The sequence below is a fragment of the Onychomys torridus genome, chromosome 23, assembly GCF_903995425.1.
Source record: "Onychomys torridus chromosome 23, mOncTor1.1, whole genome shotgun sequence".
In the NCBI taxonomy this organism is placed as follows: Eukaryota; Metazoa; Chordata; class Mammalia; order Rodentia; family Cricetidae; genus Onychomys; species Onychomys torridus.
This window is the reverse complement of record NC_050465.1, coordinates 18050074-18065586: the sequence shown is the minus strand read 5'-3', so window position 1 is coordinate 18065586 and position 15513 is coordinate 18050074. Positions and strand designations below refer to the sequence as shown.

The window sequence follows — 15513 nt, the reverse complement described above, 5'->3', positions numbered from 1 at the left end:
ATAGCAGCTGTGACATTTGTCTAAGCCCTCTTAGTATGTAGGTGTCTTAGTGATTGTCCTGCTGTGGGAAACACAGTGACCAAGGCAACTCTTATAAAAGAAAGCCACAAAATTAGGGGCTTGTTTATAGTTTTAAAGAGTTAGTCCATTTCCATCTTGGTGGAAAGCAGACAGGCCTGGTGCTGGACCAGTAGCTGAGAACTTTACATCTTTATTAGCAGGCAGATGAGAGAGATGCTGAGCCTGACTAGGGCTTTTGAAACCTCAGAGCTTACTCCCAGTGAGTGACACACCTCCTCCAGCAAGGCCACACCTCTTATTCCTTTCCAGACAATTCCAGTAACTGAAGACTAAGCATGCAAACAGATGAGCCTATGAGGCCCATTCTCATTCACACCACCACAGCAAAATTTTATTTTTATACTTTATATTTAGCTCTTAAAATTTAGGAAGTTTGGTGTGGAGGAACTATAATACAACACACACACAGGCCCTTTCATCATCGAGATGAGATGGAAGAGTTCATTTGTTGATCCATGCTGTCTCTTGAGGACTGGCACTGTCCCTTCTTTTGCATGCCATTCGTGTGTTAAAGAGCATGGATCATTAGTTTGACGAGAAAATTTACATTCTGGATTCAGCTAATTGTCTTCTTATGCTGCCACTCAGTATGTCCTGCTATTCATCTTTTTATTTCCTTAAAATAGATCAGTAAATTTGAGATGATTAATAGTAGGTTCCAGAAATTGGAGGAAAGTACTACATAAATTATGCTGGTTGTCTTTCCTTGTTTCTTCTCTCCCTCTTCTTTCGGTACCTCGGCCTCCTGAGCGTTGGCAGTATAGTGCTGAAACACCATGCCCTGGTATGTCTTACTGTAGTAAGTTCGGAGGTGCAAAATGTCTAAAAATAGAAATATTAAGTTATCATAGCCAAAGCATATACTAATAGACTCAGATAGACAAATTCTTGTAATCTATACAAAGACCTGAAGTAGGTTCATAAACATAAATGAGGAAGACGAGGCCCAGGGAGGGTGTCAGGGGTTCCCCACACTGGCTCGACCCGTGCATGGGAACCTTGGTGCCTGTGGAGTTCTGTGGCGGCCATTCGACCTCGAGAAGGCAGGGTGTTCCTGAACCCCAGGCTAGTCATGGTCCAAGTCACTCCAGTCGAAATACTGTCTTGACTCTTCCGGGAAAGAGTTGTTAAAGTAATACAAATTAAAGTACTTGTGAATTATAAATTTTACCCCATCTACCTTCTTTGAAAGAGATACCTTTTAAAACTTGGGTTTTTTTGTTTTGTTTTTTCCTGTCATCTTTACTGTCACATTCACAAATTGTGTATTTCCCTTTACCTGCATTGGAATATTTTATGGAAAGTAAATTTATTTTCCTTTAAATCATTTCCATTTAAACAGAAATGTTTCTCTTTTTTTGTGTTTTTTTTTTTGTTGTTGTTTGTTTGTTTGTTTTTTGAGACAGGGTTTCTCTGTGTATCTTTGTGTCTTTCCTGGAACTCACTCGGTAGTCCAGGAGGCCTTGAACTCACAGAGATCTGCCTGCCTCAGCCTCCTGGTGCTGGGATTGCAGACGTGCGCAACCACCGCCCGGCTCAAAATGTTTCTTTTTTTATATGAAGACGTTTAAAAGTGAACTTCTTGAAACTAATGGCAATTTGTAAATTTTCAGCAGCCTTAGGATTTTCAAAAACTACATTTTAGGGTTTGGTGTCTCTTCCACTAGTAAATGTTGACAGGGCCAGTGTAGAAGGAGTTTTTACTGAGTGAAATTTTGTTGTTACTGGTATTTTACTCTTTTGTGGGGACCCACCACCCAGCTCCCAAATAAATCACACATGGAGGCTTATTCTTACTTATGAATGCCCGGCCTTAGCTTGGCTTGCTTCCTTAACTTTAAATTAGCCCCATGCACCTTCTGCCTCTGGGCTGTTCCTGTTCTTTTAATCCTGTCAATCCTACTCTTTCTTACTTGGTGGCTTGCTGTGTAGCTGGGTGGCTGGCCCCTGGAGACCTCCTCCTCCTCTGGCTGCTCGATCTCCTCACTCCTCCATCTCTTTTTTTTCCTCCTCCCAGATTTTTCCTTCTATATATCCTCTCTCCCTGCCTGCCCTGTCTTTCCTTTCTCCTGCTTTGCTATTGGCCAGTACTTTATTAGAACATCAGGTGTTTTAGACAGGCACAGTAACACAGCTTCACAGAGTTCAACAAATGCAACATAAACAAAAGTAACACAGCTTAAAATAATATTCCACAACAAAATTTAGAACAGTTCATGTGTGTCCAATCTATATATTCTTATACTCTTGTCCTACTTACGTGTTTATCCCTGGAGGTCTTCACATAGGATTTTCTTCTTTCTGCTTTTAAAATCCTGTATATTTTGTTGCTGTGTACTTTAATTCTCATTATTATTAAAAGGGTTTTACATGGGTATTTGTCTTGTTATCTACATGTAGTTTAGTTCTCCTTCAAAAAATAATGTCCTACTAGCCAAAATATTCCCAGTGAAAAGTGATACAAATTTGTGGGGGTTTCCAAATGTTAATTTTATAAAGTGGCATGACTTGTCTTATTAGCATGTGATATTCCTTCTATCATTCATTCATCAAACCTATCTTGACCATATCATCAATTATGAGCAAACATTCTGGGCAGAACTTGAACTCAGGTTAGCATGGTGACACACTCCTGCTGTGGTCAAAGCAGGGAGAGAATTCTGAAGACGACAGTCATTCTAAAAAGATAGGTAGACGTGCTTAGACCTTAGTGAGCTTAACACGAAAGTGTATAAACATGTAAAATGCATTGCCCGGGGATGGTGCAGACTGACAGCCAGAGGTCTGCTTGCAAGATGAACCCTGTGCGGGAGTTCTCACGGACACCCCAGCCATGTCATTGTGTCAGTGTGACAGAGATAGAACTCTCCATGGAAGAGCGGAGACTTCATATTTCCTTTGCCAATCCTACAGTTTACTGTTTTATGGTTGGTAATTAAATTGTAGATGAGAGGGGAAAGATTTTTCCGTGGGACTTGTGGCTTCTACCCACCTGCTGTCTGTGGCCTGGATCACACAGCAAAATAGCAGATTCCAAGCTGCAGAGAGTAGTGTTGAGCTGAGATCCAGACTCCAGATGATTGGACACAGGCATCAAAAGCCAGGCTCACTAATGGCCAGCCAGCCACTCCCTGTCTTCTAGTCATGTGGAAGGGTTTCTGCCAAGCAAAGCTGCACGTCTTGCTCTTTTGACATGGATTATGCTTATGTGGGACGTTTTCACACTCACATTTGGTTTATTAATTTATGCAGTAAGTGGGCACTTAATCTTAGTGTCTTTGTAGACTTGTTTTTACAGTTAGTTTTAGAAGGAGGTGTAAATGTAAGTATCCTCAGATGCATTTTTATTTTTTTAAATTTTTCTTTTTTACTTAAAAGTGAAAAGTAAGCTTGGCTCCCTTTGTGTGCCTCTTTCACAGGGTGGAAGGTAGTGTACTTGGAAGAGCACACCCAAAAATAGCTTTTTCATTGCTTAGACATGCCAAATCCTATAAAGCTCTGAAAGAAGGCAGAGTGACCTCCTGATTAACAAGGCCTGCGTTAAGACAGATACTAAGTGTACTTTTAAAACAATTAGCTTTAATGGTTTGAAATTTGCATGTCTTCATTGAGTAATATAAAAGTACAAATTGCTTTCATAAGTCAATAATTTTGTAATTGTTCCCAATGGTTTTCATTTTTAAATATTAATCTTGTGAAAAAAATAGTGTCTCATAGAATTTTTACACAGCTGAGAAACAATGGTGTATCTTTTCTTCTATCTTTACTAGAATTTGGAAATATGATGTGTATAGTAATGTGCCAAATATTTTCTCCATATTTTTATTCTATACTAAAATGATCTTTCGTACATAGCAGGAATTCTCAGATACAAAACCCTGTGGTGTGCTCGGCTCTTTTCATTTTATTTGTTTGCCACTTTGTACATCTGTGGCCAAACCTAGATGCGTCTTTAAAAAGGAGACAGGCAGGAAATCAGTCAGGCTTGTGCATGACTATACTCCTGGCACCTGGGGGGCTAGTGCACGCAAGTCAGCAAGTTTGAGGCAAGGCTGGGCTGTATAGTACCTGAGTTACTGAGATAAAGAAGGAAGGGGGTAGGGAGAAGAGGGGAGGAAGTGAAGGAGACAGGGAGGAAGGAAAGAAGGATAAACTTTAAAAATGGAAATAGCAAGCCTCTCACTCAAGAGTGACTACCTAAGATGCAATACCGTCTTGAACAGGCTGTTAGGACAACAAGGGCATTTCTAAAGTAGTTGACTGTGTCAGTGGGATGGGATTGATGGGCATTGACTCGGGGTGTGTCAGATCTCACTGGGTGCTAAGCTTCAGTAGCAGCTCAAGGTAGACATACAAGCATTTGTCAAAACTAATAGCATTTGATTTATACATTGAACAATAGGTAAATCTCACTTTACTAAAAAAAGGTCCATTAACAAACTTTGAACTCTGATTAGTGATGTATGCTACAGTGTTTAGGAGTGAAGTACGTTAATTTTCACTTACGTTATGGTGCATAAAAATAAGATAAATCCATGAATACATACAAGTATGGACAGAGAAAGCTGAACACATCTGATATGGAGAAAATCAAGTAAAATGTCACTTGCAGAATTAAATGGTGGGTAGTGGGATTATCCCTGCAGAATTCTTTCAGCTTTTGAAATTTTCTGTATAAAATTGTTGACAATAATGAGTGTTTATCCTAAAAAGTATAGAAGACTTACTTTTTGGAATTTATTTTGATTCAGACTGAAAATATGAGTTTTTCTGTTTTTTTTTTCCTGTCACAGCTTAAAAATTTGTAGTATCTAATACATCTTTCATGCCGCTATGTTGTTACCTTTATAAATAAAAAATAAACTCCATACATGCAATCCATTGATTAATAACATTTTTAATGCTCCATGGAAGTTTCCTGTCACTCACTGCTATATAGCAAATTATTACCAATTTGTTGCTTAAAACAAAAGTAAAATTTATTATCTCACAGTTGTGGACAATAGATGTAGACAAGTCATTTTCACAGGGCTGAAGTAAAGGTGGTAGCCTACCTCCAAAGGTTTCCTCTTGCTTCTGGTGGCCGCTGGCAAGCGTGATGGCATGTCTGTATCCCTGCAGGCCGCCTCCAAGTGACGAGGCTTTCTCTGTGTTATGCTGATGCCATCCAAATTTTACCCTTCCTTCTTTTGACAATTAAGGCCCACCTACATAATATAGGATATATTTTCATTGAAGATATCATTTATAGGCTTTGTGAATTTTGACCTGACATATGGGAGCCATTATTTAGCCTACTGAAGATACTGTGTGTGTGTGCGTGTGTGTGTGTGTGCGTGTGCGTGTGCGCGCATGTGCATGCATATTCTTATAACTGAGATGATGTGCTGTTCAAGGACCTAAATAGTATTTAACATTTAACTGCATACTGTCTTCTAGGTATTGCTATATATGTGCTGTATATATTTTACTTATTTTTTTTAACCGAGAGAAAATGGGCATAATTTATATAAACTTACTAGACCGTGCCTTTCTTTCCTGTGTATGGCAACTATTAATGCTTCGAAGTGATCACAAAAATAAATGGAAGGGGGAGGGCCCCATGTTCATGCTCTGAGAAAAGTGTTTAGAAATTCCACTCTGTTGTCAATAACGCCACCTTGTTCACGCGGGGCATGTGGAAACCGACAAGGTTATGAGTTCCTCTGGAAAGAGATTCATTCATCTTTGTATTGGCATATTGCATGGAGACTGTGGCATTTGGACATGCTTGTTACATGAGTAAAAGCATCTTTTTGAACATGAAATGCAGCCTTAAAGGAGGTTGATGTTGTGAATTCTGCCTTAGAGAGGAATCTTCTGGAAGCTGAATTACATCTCGATTTCAGAACTGTGTTGTCATGTGCACACCGACACGGAGAGTTTATAGTTGAACACTGGAAACATGTCTATTATCCATAACCAGAGGATTTTCAGAGCAAATTTTACAGGTCTGTTTATATTGTGTAGTGTGGGGAGCTGGCGGCTTGTATGGTGTGTGTGTGTGTGTGTGTGTGTGTGTGTGTGTGTGTGTGTGTGTGTAAGTGTGTAAGGCAGAGGGCCGCTCTCAGGAGCAGCTTTTCTCCTACACTGTGTGTGTCCCAGGATCAAGCTCAGGTACCTGCCTCATGGCAAATATTTTTACTCACTGTACTGTCCATCCCTCTGGCTCTTAGATTTTCTATATGAAACATTAAAAATCTATAAAATTCTGGTGCCATTAAATATCTGTTTTATTACTATGTGTTATTTCAGAGTCGTCTTCCCCACTCCCTAACTTTTCTTGGAGGTCAGTTTCTCACAGATCTAGGACACAGTTGTATTAAGAGATGGGAGACAATTTTGTGAACGACAAGAATATTTTGGTACTTTTTAAAGCGGTAGCCTTTCCTTAGGAACGCCTTAAGCACACCTGCTGTCTGTGCAGCGTATCCTGAGTATCAGGTCTTGTTACAAGTGCACCTGCATGGCGAATCTTAGGAATGCTCACGCTCCTTCTCTCCTGTGCTTCCTTGAAAGCTTATTCCAGAGACTCATGCCACAGGCGGGAGCTGAATTACATAACTGCATTTCCCCCTGCATTTTAAACTTACACGGCCCTCTATCTAAAATACGTCTCTTTCCGACGTTTTAGAATATGACTGGATATAAATAGACAGATATCAGTAGCTGTTGAGTCTGTGAATGTGTTGTCCCTCTTCTTTACACAGTCTTTCCAGGAGTTTAAATTGAACCAGTATTCAAGCTAGTGTATGCTTTAAATAATAACTTTTCATAGATTCCCCTTTTCTGGACGGTGGCGTGGTTTTGAATCACTATTGCTATTTCCGATGTCTCTAAAGTTGTCAAATGTCCTATGTGTATTGTGTATCTGATAAGCTTTGTTTACATTTCAGCACAAGAGTACCAAAAACAAAACCAACCAACCAAACAAAACAGCAATAAGAAATAACTGTGATTTTTTTCTTTTTCAGCATTCCTGGGGTATAAATTGTGTAATTCCTTCAGGATTCTTAGAAGCACAAAACTGACCCCAAGCACACTTACCGGATGTCCTTGTTCTTGCCTGCCTTTGCTGCCACGTCCTCTCTCCACTAGTCACTTTGGAAAGTGACAGTTTCCCCTGATCCCTCCAGCTTGCTCAGAGTTCCTGAACATGTCCATTTATGTTGTTAGGTCTTGAGAGAAGCGTGTTCCTATGGAGCAGAAGTCTGAATCCTATGGTTCTACTCTGTCTCATGGCTGTGGATGTAGACAGAGAGTAATAGTAGTCACCAGGAGTGGGCGATAGGGAAGTCCGTTGGAAGGTGCTTTCTTTGTCATTTGTAAACTACAGAGTGCTGTCCTGGGAGGGTCGCGTGCTGCTCCTGTGCCTCCAGCATGCTGTTTCCAGCAGAACCCCACTGCCTTGAAACAGTGGAATGTTCCCTCTCCCTTCCCCATGCTTCTTCACTGCCTTGTCTCTGCAAGTTGCTGTAAGGGTCACATCCCCACATCTCGCTCTGGTTCCCACCGTTGTTAAGAGCTAGTTTCATTACCTTGTGAAGCTCCCCTGTGATCAAGGAGGTGTTTCTCCCCTCATGGGGAGTACTTCAATGTCTAGTCCAGGCCGAGCCAGATGAATTTTTGTGATTATGGTATTTCAGTTGCTAAATTCCTTGGTCTAGTGCACTTCCACAGTTAGGATTTGTTAGTTTAGTGATGGTGTTAGCTATGGACACATACATTTATTAAGAATTATATTTAACTGGGTGGTAGTGGTAGCACACGCCTTTAATCCCAGCACTGGGGAGGCAGAGCCAGGAAGATTTCTTTGAGTATGAGGCCAGCCTGACCTATAAAGCAAGTTCCAGGACAGCCAGGGCTACATAGAGAAACCCTGTCTCGAAAGCTCTCCCCGCTAAAGAAAAAAGAAGAAAATGGTATTTATAGTATACATAATATAAGTACCAGATATAATACTTATTCCTCTAAATTGTAATGTGTAATTTATAATCAAGTCTTTGCATTGTTGAATAAATTAAAAGTTTGGAGCAAAATCTTAAATGGATTCTATTGGCCAGTGGAGTTTTACATGTGAGGGATTGTTTTGCCACCATCATAGCCAGAGAAGAGAATATTCAAGAAACTTTCCTGGCATTTCTAAACCCTACCCTTCTGCACCGACTGGATGTTAAGAACAAGAGGGCTTTGTACTCCTTCCTTCAGACAAATGCACATCAAATTAAATCAACTCTTCTTGGTATTTAAAAATTGCAAACTATATCACCGTCACTAGAAATTCTATTATTGTCACTTACAGAAGTATATGAACAGTTATTATAAGTGTAATTGTTACTTCTCTTAAGTAAAATGTTTTCTGGTTGTGTAAATATAGTGGCTAAAACAACTAAATTTGACCTACTGCCTTTCTTTCCTATAAATATTAGAACAGAGATGATTCATCTCTGACAGGAACATTAGACTGTGACCATGCAGGGCCAGGGAGCAGAGCTATGGCAGTCCGCAGCCTAGGATGCAAGTCTGTGCATTCAGCAGTGACAGTCATTGAGCCTCAGAGGGCTGAGAGTTCAATCTGACAGTTTGAGTCAGGGGACATTTGTGACATCATGCGTCCTCTTTCTCCTTCCTCTTTCTGAAAGCATGTGCCCATGGGTCCCTGATGGCTGGTCTAGACAGCCTTCCTATTGCTTCTGTTCCAGAGCATGACTTGACTTTCATGGTCTCCTAATGGCAGGATTCATTACTTGTATATAATCTCAACTTAGAATCTCTTCTAAGTATTCTTCCGCTAGTCTTTTGGACAGGCCTGAAGGATACTCAGGCTTAAAAGCTACTGATCAAGTCTCAGCTTCCTGAGGATGAGCAGTAAGTACCTGAGCAGGTGGGAAGTGTGTGGAGTGGAAGCACTGGCCCACTTTCTGTTGGGTTTGATTGGAGCTATCTAATTACAAGCTTCCAAGAACGTCTAATTACTGTTCTCTTCATTTCACTTGAAAACTACTAAATTATTTTTTCATATCACTCAAACAAAATCTCTTGCATAGTGTTTTGGGATGTTTAGAACTATTGTTAGCTGAAGTGGGGAACCATTTCTTCCCTCACATTTAGTTTTTACCTCCTGTGCTCTGTAGTCTTCTGAGAGTCTCTGCCTTCCCAAACGAGAAGGAAGCCCTTTGTCAGTGTGTTGTCCCAGTTGCCTCATTGATTACACAGGGTCAAGGGAGGTCTGTGTTGGAACATCAGTCTTTGGCTGCTTCACAAAACTCCTGTGGAGGGTGGGCCAACTCCCAGAGAGTGGCGTAAAGAGGCAATTAGTCACTGCAAAGCAGAGTTGTGGCTGTCTTGGGGTGAGGACACTCTTTCTTAAGTGAGACCTGAAATCTCATCTCCTGAATCATCTACTAAAATAACGTAGTCAGCCATTTCAAATTAAAGATGAGTCAAATAAAAACCTGTTTGATGTACAGTGTGGACGAGACTTTGATTCAGCATTTGCAGCAGTTTGGGTAAAGGAGGAGAGTGAGAGGGAGGCTGCCCTCAGGTCTTTGTACTCTGCTTCTGCATAGATTTCGTAGTTTTTCTTTTGTCAGGTCAGAAGCCTGACAAATATCTTTAAAATATTCCTGGTGTTACTGTAGTTGTTATTACTCACCATCAGTGGTAGGAATGGTGAGCACAGGCCAGGGTTACCCTTGACTGACTCTTTGACGGGAAGATGTGGTCTCTGAGAGACTACAGCTCACCACAGTGGATCCCAGTGCTCATGTTTACACTACAGCTCACCACAGTGGATCCCAGTGCTCATGTTTACACTGCAGCTCACCACAGTGGATCCCAGTGCTCATGTTTACACTACAGCTCACCACAGTGGATCCCAGTGCTCATGTTTACACTACAGCTCACCACAGTGGATCCCAGTGCTCATGCTTACACCGCAGCTCACCACAGTGGATCCCAGTGCTCATGTTTACACTACAGCTCACCACAGTGGATCCCAGTGCTCATGTTTACACTGCAGCTCACTACAGTGGATCCCAGTGCTCATGTTTACACTGCAGCTCACCACAGTGGATCCCAGTGCTCATGTTTACACTGCAGCTCACCACAGTGGATCCCAGTGCTCATGCTTACACTGCAACTCACCATAGTGGATCCCAGTGCTCATGCTTACACTGCAGCTCACCACAGTGGATCCCAGTGCTCATGTTTACACTACAGATCACCACAGTGGATCCCAGTGCTCATGCTTACACTGCAGCTCACCACAGTGGATCCCAGTGCTCATGTTTACACTGCAGATCACCACAGTGGATCCCAGTGCTCATGCTTACACTGCAGATCACCACAGTGGATCCCAGTGCTCATGTTTACACTGCAGCTCACCACAGTGGATCCCAGTGCTCATGCTTACACTGCAGCTCACCACAGTGGATCCCAGTGCTCATGCTTACACTGCAGCTCACCACAGTGGATCCCAGTGCTCATGCTTACACTGCAGCTCACCACAGTGGATCCCAGTGCTCATGTTTACACTGCAGATCACCACAGTGGATCAGAGCACTGTTTTCAAATGTCTCTTTTACAAGTGCCTGGGCTTTTGCTTCGTGCAGTAAATTAGTGTCACATGTAGACGATGAGATCTTTTCATCTGCCCTCTGTATTAAACTGTCAGGATACCAAAGGATGGCACCAGTGGTAGCTTCATCCACATTGTACAGTGTCTGGACTCCCTTCCAGTCGTTGAAGAGGAACTGATGGTGCCACCCCCCCAACAACAAAACCACAGAAGGTTTTGACACTCACTATTGCCAAACTACTCTGTTTCTCTCCCAGTGAAAAAACTTAATAAACTAGAAGATCTTTATTAGAGGATCTTTCTCCTTTAATTTTTTTTCTTACCCTTTTTTATAGTGTTTCCATTCACCCTGGAAATGACTACCTTTATTTGATTTTAGTAATTCTGAAGGTAGTTACAGTTCTCTATTCATGGTTATAAATACTAATATTAATAACAAAAGTAAATAGTATTTGATCCTTCACAATTACAATTATTAGGTTCATCATTATATAATAATGTACCTTGATCATACCTTACATTTGATAAAATGTTGATTTTAAAGAAATAGAAGTTACTATCTTCTTGCTTGCTTTATGGAATACTTCCCAAAAGTTAGCTCAGTTTGTTAATAGACTTGTGGTAAAAAGGACAGAGCACTGGCTAAATTAAAAATAAGATTTAATGCCAGAGTCAATTTTTTTTAATTTTTAATTTTTTTTGTTTGTTTGTTTTTCAAGACGGGGTTTCTCAGTGCAGTTTTGGTGCCTGTCGTGGATCTTGCTTTGTAGACCAGGCTGGCCTTGAACTCACAGAGATCCGCCTGCCTCTGCCTCCTGAGTGCTGGGATTAAAGGTGTGTGCCACTGCCACCTATCTCATGTATTATAAAACTCTTCGTTCAAGTCTCCTTTTCTACCTCTTAGAAAAACTTCAGCAATTTTGTTTCTTGGTAGTTCAAAGGAATGTTCCATTTACATATAGGCCTTACTCTGCCTGAAGAATATTTTAAGTATTCTATTAAACATTTAAATTCAATTAAAGCATGTTTGGAGACATGGGTAGAGACAACCCTTTCCCACCTGAGTTGTCCATGGTGACATTTATAAACATATTGGCAAACTGTTTTACTGCCCTATTGTTTTTTCCTTGCTGAGATCCGGGACTCTCCAGAAGAAACCTACCTGATGTTGAGAGTCCTTCAGAGTGGGTGACCATGCTTGGGAAGAAGCAGCAGTTACCCATGAGCTCAGCCTTCTCTTTCTCAGAAGTCTCTACCCCTTAGGAAGGGCACGAACCCAAGGACCAGGAGCCTCACCTACTTGTACGTGATTTTCATACAAGATGCTTCTCTTGTATGAAAACCACAGGAACAAGTTTCTACATTGGTCATTGTCTAGCCTTCCTCTACCTTTCTATGGGACAGAATGGCATGAGTCTGCCACTGTTTAAGTTGGAAATGTCTACCTAAATAGATCTCAGATTTACTAGTCAGTTACTGGCTTTCTAGAGAATGACATTTGGTAAGTGAGAACTTAATTGGTGTCCCAAGATAATTGTTGCTAACTGGTGGAGCTGGTGACATTTTGCATGTCACTCCTAGTTTCTACCCCTGTGGTATATTAAGAATGTTCTTTGAGCAAATGAGTTAGCATTTTAATTGCAAATCAATCTTTTAAAAAATCAGCTTATATATCTTCTATGAAAATATCTTCACAAGTGTTCATAGAAGTTAGACATGAGTTTGTATTTGGTACTCTGCAGTTAATGGTGTTGCATAGACGAGCATTTATGAGAAAGGATATGGAGGAATACCAAGCGCTCTCAGTATATCATCTTGGTGACATCTGCCAAATTCCTGAAATGATCTTATGTTTGTTCGTCAAGTTCAACTTGTTAACCTGAGGACAAAAATACCTACATTACTCTGTTTCTATAAGGTTGAGCTATCCCCTTACTAGAAAAAGTACCTACAAATTTAGTGCCCATAAATGAGGCTTTATTCAAATAAAGGAAATACACTAGTCATAAATTCTTGAATTAACACAAATATTTTGGTAAATTTTCCTTTCTTTGAACCTTGTGATCTTTCACATGTTCTGAAAGCATGGCACACTTGTAAATCATGTCCACTACAATTAGATTGTTCTTCAGCATAACTTGATTTCAGACTTAAAAAAAAAATCAATCAGCTGTCATTATGCTTTTCGTCAGATGCCAGATTATGTTCTGGCAACCTCTGGGATGACTTAAGTAGCCCATCTGTGAGTTAGCACAGCAGCCTCCATCAGCGCGTGGGACCTCACTTCCTCCTTGCTACTCTGTTGAGAACGTGTAAACCCTCGATTCCTTTTTCAGATGTGTGTGTTTGTGTGTGTGTGTGTGTGTGTGTGTGTGTGTGTGTGTGTGTACACTCAGGTGCACTGCAGTTTGTCTGTCTACAGTCCATACAATGTAGGGTTACTTAGTAGCTGGCTTACTTTTAGAAAGGATGAAAATCCATGACTATTTCTAGAACTTCACATAGATCACTTTTATGGTGTCTTTTGAGTTGTGAGATTTCAGCTACATGTTTATTCAACCTTAAACACATTGAGCTTTGTCTGTATTTACCAACTTCTTTCTAGTACTCTCTATACATTTTCTTCTTTTTAATCTGGGGTTGTTTTTGTCTTGTTGCAGTTTCCTGTCTTTAAAGATATGTCTGCTATTCAAATAGGAGTGAGGCTTAGGAGAGAACGTCCCAAAGTGTCTTTAGAACTCCACCAAGCCCTGTACTAATGCGTCTCTATGTACCACCCTGTACTAATGCGTCTCTAATGGGGATATTTCTTTTCACACCTCGAAGGTAATTGAGCCTGTCCTTTAAAGTAAGATTTGCAAACCAGTGCCTGGCAGCTCCACTTAGCTTCTTTGTGGTTTCCAGCACATCACAAACAGTAACAAGGTCTCCCAGGACACTCCTCTTGCAAACAGTGGAGTCATATTTCCTCATTAGTTCTTTTCAGTTGTCACTAATGCCACGTGCTGGCTTTTGAGCAAGAGACTGAATAAATAAATAAATAAAAATAAAATAAAAATTTGGTATGTATGTAGAATGGGTCATTGTTTTCCATAATTCAAGGCTCTTTTGAATTCCTTTGATAATGTTGAAGCTTACACAGCTTACTTCATTAACCTTTAACCTTCACATAAATCAAGTGATTAGGAATCTGTTACTAAGAATAGATTTTTTTCCCTCTATCAAACTTGAAAAATGCTTTCCTAAAAAAAAAAAAAAAAAAAGAAAAGAAAAGAAAAGGAAAAAAATGCACCTTATATATCTCAGGAAATAACCTTTCAGTTTTTAAATTTTACAAAATGTTTCAGGTGTATTTTAGAACATTCTTAAAGGCAAGTGAGTGTACAATTATCAAAAATAATTTTGGACTCTGTCACAGAGCAGGTTTTCTGGCACTTTTCTCTATTCTAAAAGAGAAAGAAAAAAAATATATATATATAATATATATATATATTCATTCTTAACAACTGTTACTCAGTAATTTACAATAGTAAGACTTTAAAATTTTTTTCTTCACACCCTTGCTGAAGCATAAGAGCAAAAAAAAAAAAAAAAATCTAAAGGCAGACAATTCAGAATAAACTAAAGAGTATCTAAATGAACCCAAGACATTTGATCTAGAAGAAAATGTTTACAGGGAGCCTCATTTTGAAGCAAATGATGTAGGATGTAGGGTCTCCAAGGAAGGTAGGCGTCTGGGCCTGGGTTCCTCACAGGTGTGGCTGGGACTGTGTCTTGGATTCTTTCCTTCCAATTGCTAAGGACAAGCCTCCCTGTGAGCTCTCAGAGCTCAGGAGGAGCAGCGGGGCAGCATGGCCTAGCTGGGTGTGGTTGCATGGGATGCTTTAACAGTTTCTGGTATTTTTTGGCCTCTTTTTATTGTGCCTTTTTTTCTGTGTTCTGCATTTGCCCTTTATAATCTCACTGCTTCCCCCTAAGTAGTTTTTTGTCTGTCTGTCTGTCTGTCTATCTGCCTGCCTCTCTCTCTCTGTCTCTCTGTCTCTCTGTCTCTCTGTCTCTCTGTCTCTCTGTCTCTCTCTCTCTCTCTCTCTCCCTCCTCCCCCCCCCTATATTGTCATGGAACTCCTGGATCTATGTAGAATGTTTGCCATGCAATATCAGAGGTATGTCCTTTGCAGTGATGGGACAAAGTGTAGAAAGGGTGGGGACATTTTAAGTTCTAGATTCTGATTGTAGGTGCTCATGCCCTGCCTATGGACTGATGTAATTTCTACCAGGTTGGGTAGAGTGTTATCTTGTGCAGTATGTATGAACAGAGCAGGAGTGGAGACATACAGGTTCTAAGTGTCATTTATGTTCTGGTCACAGTTCTCAGGATCATCAAAGATTATCACTTTGAAAACATTTTTCTCTTTTAAAAGTGTTTGAAAATTCCCCTTAAAGTTTTCGTAAGTACCTATCATGAAAATGTCTATCATTTCTATTATTTGCCATTTTTTACTATACAATGAGGTGAGTATGCTCATACCAAGAGTCCGTAAAGCAGGGCAGATGTGCTTCGTAGACGTGTTCTCTGTAGTGCTTCCTCTAAATGTACTCTGGAATGGACTTGAACAATTTGAGGAGAAGAGGTTAGTCACTCCCCTGGTCTCCATCTAGACCTGTCGCCAATGCTGCCCGAGGAGCTACACTTGGCAGAACCGCAGGTCTTCAGAAGCCAGCCAAGGATGTGTGTGCTGTGTATTTTCATCCGTTTGCAACAGTGGGGTAATGCAAACCAACTCCATTTTCAGATCTCAAACAGCTACTCATTT

The 15513-nt window shown here is 40.5% G+C and overlaps 1 protein-coding gene across 1 annotated transcript in view; it reads left to right on the top strand.

Annotated features, from left to right (window-relative positions):
* Positions 1 to 15513, top strand: part of Fbxl17 (F-box and leucine rich repeat protein 17) — a 458141-nt gene that overhangs the window by 283246 nt on the left and 159382 nt on the right. The gene's annotated exons all lie outside the window — the stretch shown is intronic.